The 17,298-nt window shown below is 47.3% G+C and overlaps 1 protein-coding gene across 4 annotated transcripts in view; it reads left to right on the top strand.

The window, feature by feature from the left end:
• The window catches only part of KCNH1 (potassium voltage-gated channel subfamily H member 1), a 322,315-nt gene that overhangs the window by 137,422 nt on the left and 167,595 nt on the right, over positions 1-17,298 (top strand). The window lies entirely within an intron of this gene.

Here is a 17,298-nt window from a genome sequence, read left to right on the forward strand (position 1 = left end):
AGGCAGCTAGAGAAGAATCATGCAGAGGAGAAAAGAATTTTCCTTTCCTTCTTTAAAATTGGTGGGAGGAGGGAATCCCACAGGGGAAATAGTTTCTAAAAATACATAAATAAGTATGGTCCCCGAGAAAACAAATGTTAGATTTACCTGCAATTCCCCAGAACCTCAATCAGTCGGCAGTTAGCTGAGTACCTCTGGGTTCAGGTGAGTCCCGCACTGTGCCAGGCACTGTGTGTGCACGAAGGATGGGGCAGTGCACGAGGCAGACACAAGCTCTGTCCCCTCTTCGCTTGCAGTCTGGTGGGGGAGCCAGATGTGTCAATAGTGAGATGAATCCCCACTAAGGAAAGGGCAGGTTGTTATGGAAACATGTGCAAGGGCCTCTCCCCAGTGAGGGGGTCACAGAGGGGTCAGGCAGTACACCCCCCATTTATTCAGGGAGAGCCCTGGGCCAGCCGCTGAGGGCCTTCCTGAGATTTATCACATTGCATTGATGTGTTGATGTCTCCCCAACTGGACTTCAAGCTGCCTTAGGTTAGAGGCTGTGTAAGCCAATCGCTGGTCCACAGTGGGCTCAGTAAATATTGAATGAGTGGAGGAAGGCAGGAAAAATAAAATGCCATCCCTTCCTCAATTTGCTTACAATCTAGTTTGGGAAACACAAATGTAAACAGGAAAAGCCATGTGAAATTGGCAAGCATTAAATGTTTGTGCAATAAACTTTCAGACTCCTGGGAAGACAACAATCATTTCTGTAATGTGGCAGTGAGGGTGTAATGAAAGAGAAGAGATTTTAGTTGGTCAGTGAATAATGGGTAGGATTTGTATCACTTGCAACAGTGGGTAGGTAAGAACAGTATTAATAATGATGAATGATTGAATATATGCTGTGTGTGGAACACTTTATATACATTCTTCGTTCACCTCTCCCAATACCCTTAAGTCATAGGTATTATTATCCCAGTTTTACAGGTGAGGAAAGTGAAGCTCAGGGAGGTCCTTGTCTTCTCCTGGATCAACCTTCTTATGAAAGGTGGAGCTAGACTGCAGACCCAGGTATCTGACTCCCAAGCTCATTGTCTTCCTACCACTCTGGCCACTGCAGTCATCATCAGCAATGAGGATGGCCCTGGAGCAGAAGGCTGCAGAGAAAGCAACCACCCCGCCCCTTCCTGCCAAATACTGGGAAGAAAGAAATATGTGATCATCTAAGAGGGGCTGAGCACCTGCTCTGTGCCTCTTGGTTTGTCAGGCCTCATAGACTCCTTTTTGCAGTAGGCTCATGCTTGGTGACTGACCACCTCTGACTGTCTATCATGTGCCAAGAGACAGGGATTGCAACACATTGCAGTAAGGCCAACTTGCTGAATTTTTTTTAACACCCAGATCTCCGTGATGTCTTCAATTTAGAAAAGCCACTGAGGTGCAGTCTTGATTTTTTACTTGGAAGACTCCAGCAGTTATTTCTGGATCATATCACTCAGTTTGTTGGATCAAAAATGCCATAGCCCATGATAGTGTTCAGCTTGTTTCCATCAAAGACTGCCTCTTTCTCCTGGACAGCCCCCTTGGAATCAATGCTACTCAGAAAGGAAACTAACTAGACAATCAGGATGATTTAGGAATGCCATCTCCACTCTCAGTGAAACCAGTCAAGCTGCATGTGCAGCTGACTTCAGGTCAGCAGCAAAACTTCTATTTCTATAATCATACAGCATAGAAAGTCCATGCGATCAAAAGAGATAAGCATGGATATGAATCCTGGCTGTACTACTTAATAGCCAGGTGAACAAACTACCTAATTCCTGGGGCTATTTCTTCATCTGAAAATGGAAATGATGCAAATTAAATGGCATACATGAAAGTAAAGGTTCTTTTCTTTTAGAACCTTTGTTTCTGCCTAGTGATCGGTTCAGAGCCACAGATAGCCTGTTAGTTGATGTTGATGCCACTCTTTACCCTCTATCTGTATTGTTTGTTCATTAATTTGGTTGCATCGTTCCACCATTCCACCAGGGACTTTGGTAGATGTTGGATGGGAGTGTAAAGGCAGGGAGACAGTGTTAAGCACGAAGCGAGTAATTGAGAACAGAGATAGCACAATGCTTCGTATGAGAGGAGCTCTATAATCTTTGTTTGTAGAAGTAATTATCAAGAAGAAACTCTTCTGGTGAGGATGCAGCAAAACAAGGAGCTGTTAGTGCCAACTCCATAAATCCTCCCCTGACAGTGACTTTGCAGCCTCACAAAATGTTTCCATTTTCACTTTTCCCCATTGTGGTCCTCTCTGCATGGGTGAGAGAGAACAATTTTAGCTTTCATCAGCTAGAGGTCTGGCTCTGAATCATAGCTACATGGTGATAAAAACCCACCATCACTGCAAGAAAACTTGGCAAGGAGAGAGGTCTTGGTAGGAAGAGCGAAATGAAAGGGCAGGAGTCTTTAAAAGAAAATCAAATACGTGAACAATCACCAGTGAGTTCTGCAGAGCTGCTGATGCCCTGCTTGCCCTTGACCTTTTGTTCCTCCTCGAGGGAAGGAGATGGGAAGAGGAGCTGGTCTGGGCTGGAATGGGGGTGGCTGAGCCAGAGCTGGGTGGCAGGGGTGGCCGAGGGGGGATGTTCCTCTGCCTGATTATAAGCACCTAAATTAGGGCCAGACCCCCTTTCTTCGAGCTGCCTGGGTTTGATAGGTACCTATTGGAGAAACTACAGTAAATTCTGGTTCCCTGTAAAGCCAGGTCCAAATGTGCAAATGAACAGAGAACAGCAGACTGCAGTCTTGCATTGAAAACACAAAGTGATGGGGGCTGTCGGGCCCTGGGACTGTCCATCAGGCCCAGCCTTGCAAGCGGGAAGGCCAGGAACAGGCAAAAGCCACAGGCTCTCCCTTGGCTGTCTTCTTAATTCCTTCCCTCCTGGGAAGCTCAGGTGTTTAATTACACTGAGCCGTGTTCCCAGGCAAGCGCTGGCAGCCTTGGCTGGAATCCAGCACCTTGACAAGTGGAAGGGAGGCAGGGTTTCTGAGTGAAGGCCTTTCCGAACACACGGTTGAATGTGTCATTTAAGCCTTCCGTCTTTGCTTCTCTCTCTCCCTCCTTTCCACATCTATTTATTAAACCCCTACTATGTGTCAACCACTCAGAAATGGTGAGAGGACAAATGGATAATTAGCCATTCTTTTTCTGTGATAGTTAATGGTCTCATGGGCACTCACAGAGATTGAGTCGTCCGGATTGAGAAGAACCTCAAAGCGATTTCCGAGGTCGTACTGTGAACCGTGTTTCTACCATCCTTTGCTTTTGCAGTTGGCTTTTGGAGCCCAACTCCATGACTTGACATTTGTCCCAATGTGTCTTTGCATATTCCTTGACCACACCAATCTGGGAACATAGACATGGAACAGAGTCACAGTAACAGGAACAAAATAACGGTTTCTTTTTCTGTTGCTTACCAACAAGATCGTTAGATCCCAACTTAAGTTACGGGGTATTAGTGATGTCTCATGTTGACTTGCGATGACCATAGCTGCCTAGTCGTCTACCTGATAGGATCTGCTTTCCTTCCCTGGCCACTCCTGACACATACCACGTGGTTCCTCCATTGCTATGTGAATATCCACTGCTGGCACCGACCCTTTTCTCCATCAATGTGCTGATGTTACTTTTCCTATGCTGCCCCTAAGGATGTGCAGAAGCTCAGTAGTTTGCTCCAATGTGGGGGAAATGTCTTCCTCCATCAGCGCTCAGCTCTGGCCCTAGGACAGAGGAGGATCATGCTGCCAGTAACAGAATACTGCTTTCATTTGACTTGTTTTTGTTTTCTCCAGTCCCTTTTCATAGACCCGGACCTGAGTTTGGTTCAGAAGAAACTGTGATGCTGCGCTCTTCCTTTCCTGAAACCTCTTGCAGAATCTCACCCTATACCAACGTTCCTAGACAAAGCTTGCCAGTGTTCTTGGCAGGCATCAGTTCTTACATGGAGAAAGCACATTGCTGCTATCCTGTGCTTTGGCAATGGCTTTTTGGACTCAACCTCATGATTCCAGTAGGGTGGGCCCTTTCCCATTGGGCACTAAAGGAGGGTCATTGTTCCCTGACTACTTGGAGGTGTGGAGTGGCCATTTGTCCCCACACACCACTCTCCTCTAGTGGCTCCTGGCACCTCTCCTATAGACAAATTTTACCCTCTTTGTCTCCATGTGCTTGCATTATAGCTTTAACCAAATCACAATCTTAAAGTTATTTTTATGATCGATTGTCAGATACATGATTTGCTAGTTTTTTCTTCCATTCTGTGGGTAGCTTTCTTACTTTCTTGAGGGTGTCCTTTGATGTATGGAAGTTTAACATTTTGATGAAGTCCAATTTGTCTTTTTTTTTTTTTTTTTTCTTTTGTGGTTTGTGCTCTGGGTGTCATGGCTAAGCATCTTGATCTTTAATCGACTCTCTTGGTTATTACCTCCTTAGCCTCAAGTCGTCCATGAATTTGATCAGCATGACACCAGTTTGAGGGTGTTCTGGTCCATTATTTCTTCACATTATATCATGCAACAGCAGTGCACGCTCCAGAGCCACTCTTCTCCCGCTCTCTTCAGAAACTTGCAGGGCCACTTCCCTGATCTGTCACTGAGAGGATCAGAGTGACTAGGAGGGAAAGCGCTGGATCATTAGTGAGACACGCAGCTCATAAATCCCCAACTTTATTATGGATAGGACACTTGGACACCCTTTTAAACATTTCACCCACTGGTTGTCTCATTTCCATGTAGTAAAGAAGGCATAGAAATAGTTATGAATATCAATTTTTCTGGGATACTGCTGAAAGCTGGAATCAAAGCTGTCATTGCGTGGAATGACAATAAGCACTACTGTCCAGTGGGTGCTCCTGAGAGTCAGAGGGTGTTGGCTGGGTCTGGAAGGAGCCCTGCAGTGTTGAACTGTGATAATTACCCTGGCAGCATCTTGCCACCCCGTCCCCGGCACTGTGTCCCTCATGATGCCGTGGCAGCCAGACGTGGCTGCTGCTCCCCCCACATGAAATTGTCAGCCTGCTTTGCACAGTCAGCTGGGCCCCCAGGACCTGGCTGTTTCTTATCCCCGGGCTTAGAAGCTGAGAACAAGGCTTAGGGCAGGGAGGGGTCTCTCATGAGGTCACATGCTGACCTTTCCACAGCCAGCTTGGCTGAAAATAGAACCCACAACTTCTACCTCTGGGGGTGCAGACCTGACTCTGCATTTGCCACCTCCCTTGTCCCCAACCAGCTGCTCCTCAAAGGCCCTGACACCAGCTGAGAGAGAGAGGGAGGGAGAGAGTCTGCACCCAGAAATATGCAGGTGAGGTCTGATTGGGGGGAAGTAAAGGCTTACACTGGACTAAGTGGATTTGCTATAGGAAGAATGAAAATACTAATTCTCATTCCCTACATTGATAGACTGCTTTGAGCAAACAGAGTGCTTTGTATATATTATGCCGCTTAATCTTCCTAGTAACACAGTTGGAATGGGGCTCAGCATGGTTGACTGATTTTTCTGTTATGACACAGCTGCTGAGTGGAAGAACCAGCGCTCATGCCTGAGCCTTCTGAAGTGTTCCCTGGGCACCCCACGGCTGCCCCTTTGAGAACCCCACTGGGAGCAAGGATAAGGTAGTCAGTCCTACCTTGTTCTTTTTTTCATTGAAAGACACGATGCTCATACAGAACTCTCTTGCTCTAAATTGTCAATGTGAGCGGTTTATTGTTGGCAGTAGTCTCAGTTCACTCAGAGCTTCATGCTGGGATCTGAAGGCCACATAACTTACTCCATAGAACCAGTGCTTGGCCTGGGGAGCTGTACATGTTGGCCATTTGGATTATGGTCAGACTAAGGGAGGAGCTTTAAGTCCAAGCCCCTGGTTTTCTTTGTATAGAAGCTCAGCAGTACCAGGATGCCTTGATTTTATATGTTTTGATCAGTCAGGATAATAACAATGTTCATGATGATATTAAGAGCGAAGATGTGGCCACAGTGGCTCATGCCTATAATCCCAACACTTTGGTAGGTCTAGGCAGGAAGATTGTTTGAGTCTGGGAGTTCAAGACTGGCCTGGGCAACACAGCGAGACCCCATCTTTATAAAAAATTTTAAAAATATATTAGCTGGGCATGGTGCTGTGCACACCTGTAGTCTCAGCTACTTGGGAGGTTGAGGCAGGAGAATCACCTGAGCCCAGGATTTCAAGGTTGCAGTGAGCTACGATCACACCATTGCACTCCAGCCTGGGTGACAGCAAGACCCTGTCTCTAAATTAATAAATAAAATTTTTTAAAAAGAGCTATGATTTATTGGACACTCACTATGGGCAAAATACTCTTAATGACTCATTTAATCCTCACAACCCTATGAGATGGGGCTATTACCATCATTCCCATTTTACAGATAAGAAAACAGGCATAGAAAGGTGCTAAGTCATTGGCCTCCAATCAGCTAGGACCTGGAGGAGCTGGGATTCATAGATTCCAATTGCAAATACTCACTAAGTGCGTGTTAAAGACCTAACCTATGTCCAGGTCCCCTCAGTCAGCTTTCAGGGATGACTCTGTCTCCCCCTGTGCTACTTCTTCGCCTTTGCTTCTGCCTCTCTAAGAGGCTGCCGGTGTGCAGAGTTGTGAGCGATGACAAGGTAGGGTAAGCCCCTGATGAACATAGGCAGTAGAGATGGCCTTCTGTGCTCCTTGCCTCTCCCCGCTGATGGACTCACTTTGTGTGGCTTTGGAAAGTTCCCCAAACCAGGCATTGCTTTCTGAGCTTCAGTTTCCTCATCTGTAAAATGGGGATGGGGATGTCTCTGTTTCACTGGCAGGGTGGTCGAGGGGCTCAGACACAATGGCTGTGAAATCTCTGGCCTGAGGCCTGGCATGCAGTAAGTGCCAAATAAATAGCTGCTGGAATTACTGATTGCTATTATTATTCTTCCTCTCCACTTCCTCTTTATCCTTACCCCAGACAGTGATGTGTGGGGGTTGCCTAGTGAGTACTGTCTAGAAGTTGTCTGACCCCAGCCCCTCATTCCAGATTGGTACAGAGACCCATGAAGTGCAGGAAGGTGGCCAGCCCCCACACATCCTGGGCTGCAGAGCCTGTTGCTTTTGTGATGCGATGGCAGGCATTATTCACTTATTCATGCCATTTGCTTTAGAATAAATTAAATAATGCTGCCCCCAGGAGAATTTCTCTACATCTTCCACAGAGAGTATCTCCTCCCTTAACTGCTAGTCCACTGGAGATGGGGGCCCAGAAGTGGTGGGGGTGGGGAGGCTCGTGGGGTCAGCAGGGACAGAAGCCCAAGCAGGATGCCCTCCTCTGCCGTGTGAAGGCCTCTGATAAGGTCGCCACTTTGCAGGGCTGACTCAGCTGCTGCTTTCCTTTTCTAATCAGGCTTCTCGCAAAGCAGTTATCTCATTATTTAAATATCCATCCTCCAGTTGAATGTGCTCACATTCATAACTTAATGACCTTAATTATGCACATTAGTGAGAAAAGTACTTGGCATTGCATTGCATTGCCTGCTGACACTCCTTAGAGGCTTATAAGTCATTTCCTGGTTGGGCACATAAAGAGATCACAGAACAAGAGAACTACTGAGGTACAAGAGCCCTTTCCATGCCAAGTGTGGCTCACTGTTCTCAATGGTTAGGCGTGCGTGGCTTGGCTATGCCCTGCCTTTGGGGTGAGGATGGGAAGGAGAGACAAACAGGCATCTGGAGTGGGGCCCATTTTGTGTCTGCCCCTAAGGAGAAGTTTTGCTCTTCTATTCCTCTATGTTTTACTACCTGGAGATGGGAAAAGTAACCTTCATCTCTCCCTTTCTGAGAGCCAGATGGTTGGGTAGTAGATGTGAGAATGTTCTGCAACTTTGAACCAGGACTTTGCAGAGAGGACTTCATTGGGGGAATCCTTGAGAGTTGACTTGAGGTGTCAACTCTTACTCCAATGGGAAGGTGAACAGGACCTTAATCTCCTAGTTATGGCATTTCATTTTTTCTAAATGTTTATTGAATGCCTACACTTTGCAAGGCATATCACAGATATTTCTTGGTAGCAAATAGACCCTTTTGTACCCTGAGCCTATATATTAATATCAATGAGAAATTTTTGCTATTTGTTGATGGAATGTAATATATACTATGTCCATCATCCATGCTTAGAGAGGATGGTGGGAATATCACTGGGTTATCCAAACAAAGACAAGTCCTCTTGCCTAATTGTGCTTCTGGAAGAAATCAGGAGAGCTTGATGTTATCAAGCCATCAAGGGGCCCTCAGCCCTTCCCAGGTTCTCCCAGAGAGCTTGCCAATTTACTGCCGATGTTTGACAAGTATATTTGATTTGTTCATTTGACAAAATATTGAGCTGAGATTAATAAAACAATAAACTTTCAAGAGGCAGCAGTCTAGGAGGAGACAGACAAGTATGCAGATGATTTGGTAGCATGTGAGTAGCCCTATGATTGTGGTTAATTGTGGGCTTCTAGGGAAAGGCGTGGATAGAGGGGACCTAAATCAGTCTTAGGAGTCAAGGAACAATGAACGTTTACTGTGACCTCAGGGTGGAAGAGAAGTTAGCTGAGATGAAAAAATAAAGAGAGAGATGGCAGGGCATGGAGGCAGACCAAGGATTCAGTGCATCTGAAGAGAATGAAATGCATTCACACAGCCGAAATGCACCGTGAGACAGCAACTAGCAAGAATCAAGGCTCAAGCAGAAAGTAGGGGCTACTTTTGAAGGGACATATTCTTTTTTTTTTGAGACAGGGTCTCACTTTGTTGCCCAGGCTAGAGTGAGTACCATGGCTTCAGCCTAGCTCACAGCAACCTCAAACTCCTGGGCTCAAGCAGTCCTCCTGCCTCAGCCTCCTGAGTAGCTGGGACTATGGACATGAGCCACCATGCCCGGCTAATTTTTTCTATTTATATCAGTTGGTCAGTTAATTTCTATCTATAGTAGAAACGGGGTTTCGCTCTTGGCTCAGGCTGGTTTCGGACTCCTGATCTCAAGCAATCCGCCTGCCTCGGCCTCCCAGATGAAGGGACGTATTAACATGTGTTAAAGAGCTTATACTTTCTCCTGGGGGCAGGAGGAGGTATCCAAAGCTTTTAAGCAAGGAATATTATTATTAGAGATCGGAATGGAGGGGAGCAAGACGAGAGGCAGAAATGGCAGGAACTCTTGGTATTATTCTAGTGAGGAAATGTTGGTCGGAGCTGAGGCAGTGGTAGTGAGGATGGAGAGAACTGGAGGGATTCCAGAACTATTAAGAAGTTAGAGGGTTGGCTCTTGGCAGTGCCCTGCCCGGGGCTGGGGACAGAGTGTGCTGTCGTGCTGCGGAGGGCCCACTTCACCCCGGGCTTCCTTCCTAGCTGGGCGGGTAGGTGCAGCATTTTAACAGTGCCCGAAGGCGCCACCTCCAGCCATATGGCAGGTCCGTGGGCGGCCAGGCAGCAGCAGCGGGAAACAGACGGCCGCCCGGCCGCGATGATGAATGAGCGCATCTCCTAAAGCCAAGACGTCCCTGTCAGCCTTAGAACAGAGCCACCTCCCTCCCACCACCACCCCGTGCACAAAAGTGCGAGGGCCCGGGGGTCACCAGATGGTATGTTGGCCACATCTGCTCGTGCAGATAGAGACTGTGGTCACTAGCAGAGAAGTGTCTCTATTCTCTTTCTCCTGCGTGCCCTTTGCCTGAGCACCTCTGGGGTAAAACTGAAGAAAAGCTGTGTCTTGATGGGATTGTTTTACTAAAGGGACAATTGGGTGGGTCCTAAGAACCTTGCTTCAGCCGTTGCCACAGGTAGATTTTGTCTGCTCTGCACGGCTCTGGTGACAGGTTTGTAGGTGGGACCGGGTGCCCTCTCCCCTTCTCTCCTCTCATTGGTTCATTTGCTGCAACTTAATGCTTCTTCAGGGTCTATTCATCACGGTCCCCCTGGACTCCTCCGTCCCCTGGGGCCACCTGCACGTGCACTTTGGAAGGCGTGCAGCTCAGGGCCTGCCCCAGAGACGGAGAGTGCCCGGTGTCCTTAGTGAGGCCACCTCTCCGCCCTCCCTGCGCAGTGTGGTGTTTGGAGGAGAGAAGGCTCCCATCTGTCCTCTGAACGCCTGAGGTTTGGAGGCCCAAGTGCTACGATGTTTGTTTTCCTGAAGTCATTACCCGGCTATTTTTCTTACTCAAGCCACAGGACTTCGCTGCAAGGCCACAAGCACCTTGATCCAGGCTTAACCCACCTGTGTATTCCTCACCCCTCTTGCCTCCATCATCATCATCATCATCATCATCATCATCATCATCATCATCATCATCATCCCCATCATTTCCCCTTCTCCCTCCCCCTCCACTTTCCCTCGTGGAGGCTTCCACGTGGGCCTCCTCTCTTCCCACCTGGGAATGACCACGCTGAACCTGCCCTGAGCCCCAAGCATGGCCTTCCCTTCCTGTGACTTCTCACCTCCCTTTCCCCACCGCTGTCTCTCACTCTCCTCTTCCTGAACAGGTCTAGGACTTGCATTCTGAGCTACAGAATTGTTCTCTAGCAGCTCAAAGGGCTTTGAAAGAGAGACTTTCCCTTCCCCCTCAGCCAGATTTTGGGCCCTGCTGCTTTGCTCAGAGGTGGAGGCAGGTTCCAGAGTAGCTGGCTGCAGGCTCAGAGACCACTGCGGGGGCTCCGAGCCTCTCCCCTGTGGCAGAAGATCAGCAGTCAAATCCTTGGCTGTGAAACAGCCTGTCCGTGGACCCGTGGCCCTCTGCTAGTTGTGGAGGCAACTGCATCAGGGGAGAGGGGCCTCTCGCTTCATGATCTCCTGTGTCCAGCTCAGGGGCTGCTGCTGACATAGATAAAAGTATACAGTGGATGCAATGTCACTAAGACTCTTCACTTGCCCTACCCCAACCCCATCCTACCCCCAGCCCTGACATCCTAAACTGGGAGCTTCCTTGAAGTCACTAGACATAGAAATGGTTGAGTCTACTCAGGAACTATCTCTTGGAGTTCAGTTGAAGGGGAGAAGGGTTGGCAGGGTGGGGTGGGGTAGGGTGCATATGTCTGCCTGCGCCTGCTAAACTCAGCAGCCCTGTTGAAATGAATGCCCTTCCAGTGTTTCAGGGCCAGGGAACCCACAGAGAGAAGGGCTGATCAAAAATTTTTTTTCATTCTGGCTCTGGCCCCTGTGCTGTGGGCTGCTGAGACCCAGCTGCCGTGAGCCAGGGAGGAGCAGACGCCTCCGGCCTACCGTGACTCGAGCAGATGGTGGATGCAGCAGCTCCTGAAGGCCTGGTTTGGTTCCCTGGTTCCCCCAGCCGCAAACAATCTGCGCTCTCTTTTCCTCTTTCTTTTTTCCAGGTTGTTGTGGTGTGTGTTTTGGAGTCGTTCTACCCAAGTGTACAGAAGTCAAATTAGTAGCCCTTCTCTCCATGAATCAGGAGTGAGAGGAGAGGACCCTAGCCCTTGGAGAACTTTCCAGCCTCATTGGTACCAATCAGGGAGTCCATCCACTAGTCACTCTGTGGCCTGCCCCTCTTAATTGTCTTTATTTGCATTATGGTACCATTTTGTCTTTGTCTAGCAACATTCCTTCCAAGCCTCTAAGCATTACTCAGGTTTTAGAATGTATGTAGAGAACTGTCTATGTGGCCTGTGTTTTTAAAATGTATTCATTATATATGTATGGAGTCCAGAGTTTTCAGTGCTGTGCCAGGCTGTGGGGATCCCAGAGATGAATTGTTCTCAGAGCCCACCCTCCAGGAGTTTATAATCGGGTAGTCTAGCAAATAACTCTAAATCAAAGCAGGTGTGCTCCATGCTACACAAAAAGTCCCTAGATAAAGGGCTATAGGAGTTTAGAGAATGAGAAATGGCTTTCAGGAAGAAATGTCTTCTACATTTTTATGAATAGGACTCTGAAAATACCAAGTCAATGGGAGTCTGCTAGTCAAAGGTTTATTATTTTCATGACTGGTAAGGCAGGGATTGATTCGTGGACCATGTGGTGTTTGATGTGCATCTTAAAGAAGGCTCTGCATCATTTGCATATAGGGACGGGCATTTATCTGTCCATCTGGCCTATGGAGATGCACCACATTCCTTAAGCAGCCAAAAGAAGAGCAGTCAGGCCAAACCTGCTTGGGAATTGCTGATGGTTTAGTGGGCTTAGCACATATATTTTTTTTTTTTTTTTTTTGAGACAGAGTCTCACTTTGTTGTCCAGGCTAGAGTGAGTGCCGTGGCGTCAGCCTAGCTCACAGCAACCTCAAACTCCTGGGCTCAAGCAATCCTGCTGTCTCAGCCTCCCGAGTAGCTGGGACTACAGGCATGCGCCACTATGCCCGGCTAATTTTTTTTTATATATATATCAGTTGGCCAATTAATTTCTTTCTGTTTATAGTAGAGACGGGGTCTCGCTCTTGCTCAGGCTGGTTTTGAACTCCTGACCTTGAGCAATCCGCCCGCCTCGGCCTCCCAAGAGCTAGGATTACAGGCATGAGCCACAGCGCCCGGCCAGCACATATATTTAAACAAAACAGCTAGAAAATGTGGATAACTCAGCCAAGGAATGTCAGTATGCAGGACGAGTGGATCCTGGAGCACTGGGCTAGAACGATACAATGAATGAAGCTGTGCAGAAGAGGTGGGAAAAGGCATTTTGAAAGTGAGGCATGGCTTTCATAGGTCAGGGAGTCCAAGCTATAGGAGATGTGGCCCCTGTCCCAAGCAGTTCAGCATCCAGGTGACTATTAGATCCTGTCGCACAAAACAGATAAATACGGTAATAACCCACTAGGTGAAACTGTTCTCCTCTGTCTCAGGATCAACAGGGTTGACCTAAACCCCCAAAGCAGCTCTTCCTCCTGATTTTCTTAACTGCCTTAGTAGTACCGCTGAGTACCCAGCTACCACGCCCCAGTCCCTGGGCCTCCTCCCCTCATCCCAGTCCACATCACTCCACATGGACCCCTCATCCCAGTCCACATCACTCCACATGAGAACAGCACAAAAGCCTCCTGATTCTGACCTCCGACTCCATGCTTCCCCTCCTCCCACCGTCCTACCCATCCCCACCCAACCTGGTCAGCCACTGCCTTGTGGAGATGACTTGGAGGCCGAGTCCCATGAGGAGGATGTTGTAGTTGCCCAGGTAAGAGTAGGTGTGAGCTCTGACAAGGGTGGTGGCAGAGGAGAACGAGAGAGGCAGGAGGATCCAGGGTGGACTTACGGAGGTGGGACCAATAGGACCAGATGATAGATTGCCTGCGGAAAGATTGAGAGCAGAGGGTTCATGAGGCTAGCGTCTTACACTAAAAAGCTGGGTTAATGGAGGTGGACCAGGTGTAGAAGTCGGGGTAGGGGGAACCCTTCAGGGTAGATCATGAGTTTGGGTTTAAATATGTTGAGTTTGAGCTACTGAAGAGGTGCAGATAGAGAGTTGGATTGTGGGTCTGGGAAAGAGGTTCAGCCTGGAGTTATAAATCTACAAGCCATTGGCATATATCCCTCTCGTTAGAGCAGGATGTTAGTTGATTTTGTATTGTTCTATGTGGCTTTGATGCAAAAGGTCTTGGTGGTAGATGCATGTGTGTTTTATTTTTACTGGGATAATGTGATCTGTGTATGACCATAACAAGGGTGCCAAAGCTGGGCCTCTGTCCATGAGGGGGACCCTGTTGTTTCTTTGTCTACAAGATGAGCCTGGCCATTGTGTAGTCCGCCAGAGAGACAGGTTGTGTGAGCCTTGCACACGCTCTCCTAGCTCCATCGTGACCTTGACCCAGTGCTTGGGCACCAGAATTAGTCAGGTGGCCAGTTGCAGGGAACCTGCCTCAGCACTACCCACCAGCCTGGTGATCATCGCTGCCTTTGCCCAGAGTTCTGTTCCAGAAAGTTTCCAGACAGACTAAACATACCCAAGTGCCTCACACCTCCTACAGCCTTCCCCAGCCCACCAGGCCTCGCAAAACAGATTTGCCCTTTCAAATTCAACAGGAATCTTGGCTCATCTAGATTCAGTAGTTCAAAGATGTCTACAGCTGACAATAAATGAGCAAAAGAACTTGTAAAGGCCCTTCTGCTCAGACTGTCTAACTAGCCCCAGCTCAAGTTCTGACGGGAGCATCAGGGATGATTCGTGCCAGATGCTTTGTTGCCTTCTGCGTTCTCTTGGTGGGCGAATGGGGACTGCTCTGAGCAAGCCTCATTCCCATCTGGACATCACTGTATCTTTGAACTGTTTTAGATTTGTGTAATTATTAATAATTAAGTCTGTCTCTGCTCTTTCACTCCCCCTCTCTGTAAGCTCTTTAAAATTAAAGAACTGAGTCTACCGTGTTTACCACTGTATTTTTAGGGCATGGTATACTGCCTAGCTGGCAATAGGCATTTAGGGTTAAAGAATTATACTCATTTACTGCGCCTTTATCCTAAAGTTTCTTCCTTCATGGTGGGTCTTCTCTACATCTGTTATCATGAGTTTGTTTTTTTAAAAAAATATGACTTTAACATGTAGCTTTGTAGTGTTGTCTTTGTGAAAATGAGATAGCAGTTAACAACCTGGGCCTTAGCATTTGACAGATACTGGGTTGAGTTCTGTTCTGCTCACCTACTAGATGTGTGACCTTGGACATGCTACTCAGACTCTCTGAGCCTCATTTTCGCCATCTGCAAAATGGGGACACGTTTCTTACCTTAAAGTGTTGCTGTGAAGATCAAATGAAGTCACAAATATGAACCACCTAGCACATTTCCTGGCCCACCAGTGAGTGGGAGTTAAACACAAATACATTTTGAAAGCTTGTCTTTACCATTGTTCTTTTAGATCAATGGTTCTCAAACTTTTTGGTCTCAAGATTCCTTTGTAATCTTAAAACATTCTCAAAAATCCCAAAGAAGTTTTGTTTATATAAGATACAAACAAACACCTATTGTTTTAGAAATTAAAACTGAGAAAATTTTGAAAATCTATTTATTAATTCATTTACAAATAACCAATACATTCATTGCATGTTGACTATGAGTATGTTTTTCGAAACAAAAAAACAATTTCGTGTCAAGAGTGGGATTGTTTTAACCTTTGAAGATCCCTTTAATCCTCTGTCAATAGGTGATGACTAGAATCTCCTATCTACCCTGTATTCATTCGATCCATTGCAATATCACACACCCCGTGGTCTCAGGAAACTCTGTCTACCGTACACTTGTGAGAGAATGAGAATGAAAATGGAAAATAATGTCTTAGTAGTATTAGGAAACTAATTTTGAACTTAAGGACCCCCTGAAAGGGTCTCAGGGACTCTCCAGGGTCCCTGGCCACATACATTGAGAACTGCAATTCTGGTTACTGGGGTGTCTATAAAATAGGGTCATAGTCAGATATTTGGGGCTAATCGGAGTGAGCAGTCAACGAGATGGGTTGAAAAGCTTTGTGAGCCGAGCCCTGGGAGGTGCTTGTTAGCAGCTCAGAGCCTGATCATCCTCAGTTCACTGTCCTTTTTGTCCCCAGCACCCAGTCAGGCAGGTGGATCTCTGCAGTGCCTTCCTTCACCTTAGCTTTTCCATTCTTTCTGTCTCCCCCTGAGTCCAGGCCCTCTCTACCCCACACCTGAATGTCACCTCCAGGATTCTGTCCTTGGGTGTGGCATTGAGATATAGGAGAAAGAATATTCTGGAGTCACCCAGATTGGCTGTAAATTCTGGATTCATTTACTGTGAGGTGTGTCTGCAAAAGGTGGCCGACAGGACCTCTGCTTTCGGGGGGTGGAGGGAGGGTCTTGTAGTTCTAAATGAGATCATGATGCCACACACCGGGCACAGGCCTGGCTCACAGCGAGCGGGTACTTGGCAGTGAGTTCTCCTTTCCTGTGCAGTCTCAGCCACTCATCCTTTGGACCACCACCAAACCCCTTTCCTCTGAACCCCCATGGTGCCTAAAGCCGATACTATACCCATTTACCACTCACTTGCAAGTTGTGTGTTTCTTGTCTTCTGTGTCTTATTTTTCAAGATGGCAAACCACCAGAGAGCAAAAGCATGCCTCGATGTTTTTGTACCTTCTATGGGGCTGAGAGGTTTATAAATATTTATTGTTTTGTATAAAACAATTCCATATTTTCGGCCCTTGCCAGATGAACGGTTTAGTGGGCTGACATATTTCATTTGCACGAGGCCATATAGTTGTACCTAGAAAGTGTTGTTATAAACAAGTGACAGTCAGCAGGCGGGTCAGCTCCGCTGACAGCAGAGATACCTGTCACAAACACGTCTGTTCAACTGAGGAGATTTCCATACTTTTGCCAATGGTGGGCATATTTTGAGTACTTTTCAATATAATGAAATTCACAGGAGAAAGAAAAAAATGTAGTGCCTTAGGCTTGTTTAGAAAGACATTTGGCCAGGTGCGGTGCTCACATCTGTAATCCTAGCACTCTGGGAGGCTGAGGCGGGTGGATTGCTCGAGGTCAGGAGTTCAAAACCAGCCTGAGCAAGAGCGAGACCCCGTCTCTACTATAAATAGAAAGAAATCAATTGGCCAACTAATATATATAGAAAACATTAGCTGGGCATGGTGGCGCACGCCTGTAGTCCCAGCTACTCGGGAGGCTGAAGCAGTAGGATTGCTTGAGCCCAGGAGTTTGAGGTTGCTGTGAGCTAGGCTGATGCCATGGCACTCACTCTAGCCTGGGCAACAAAGAGAGACTCTGTCTCAAAAAAAAAAAAAAAAAAAAAAAAAGAAAGGCATTAGATTAAGCCTGATGTTACTGAAAGAGGTGGCTAAAGGCTGGTCCTGACCAGCCACTGCACAACTACTGTTACCCACCCCTCTGGAGGTCTCACCATCTTAACAGGCCCTGGAAGGCACCCACTGTGCTTAGAGCATGCAGACTGCGACCCTTTGTGTCTTGAAACATCAGTTCTCTTTCTCTCTGCCTTAGCCTCTCAGCTTCCTCTGGACTGTAACCCCTTAAAGTGGTCAAAATGGCAGGAAACAAAGGGATGGCAGGAAACAAAATGGCAGGGAAAGAAGCTGTCTGAAGGCAGCCTTTGCTTTTTGTGTTTGCGGTACCAGTGCCCCTCCCACAGGTGTCCCCAAAGGCAGGTGAGCATGCAGGGCCCAGTAGTGACTTGGAGCAGGGAAGAGAAAACCACAGCAAGAGCAGTACACATCCAAATTAAGATCTCAGTAAATGATCCTATCTCATTTGAAAATCATAGACGAGCTCTTTCATACTCCGCAGGATCTTGTAGGAGCCGCTGGGGCGTCATTGTCACATGTCC

The sequence above is a fragment of the Microcebus murinus genome, chromosome 23 (genome assembly GCF_040939455.1).
Source record: "Microcebus murinus isolate Inina chromosome 23, M.murinus_Inina_mat1.0, whole genome shotgun sequence".
NCBI lineage: Eukaryota > Metazoa > Chordata > Mammalia > Primates > Cheirogaleidae > Microcebus > Microcebus murinus.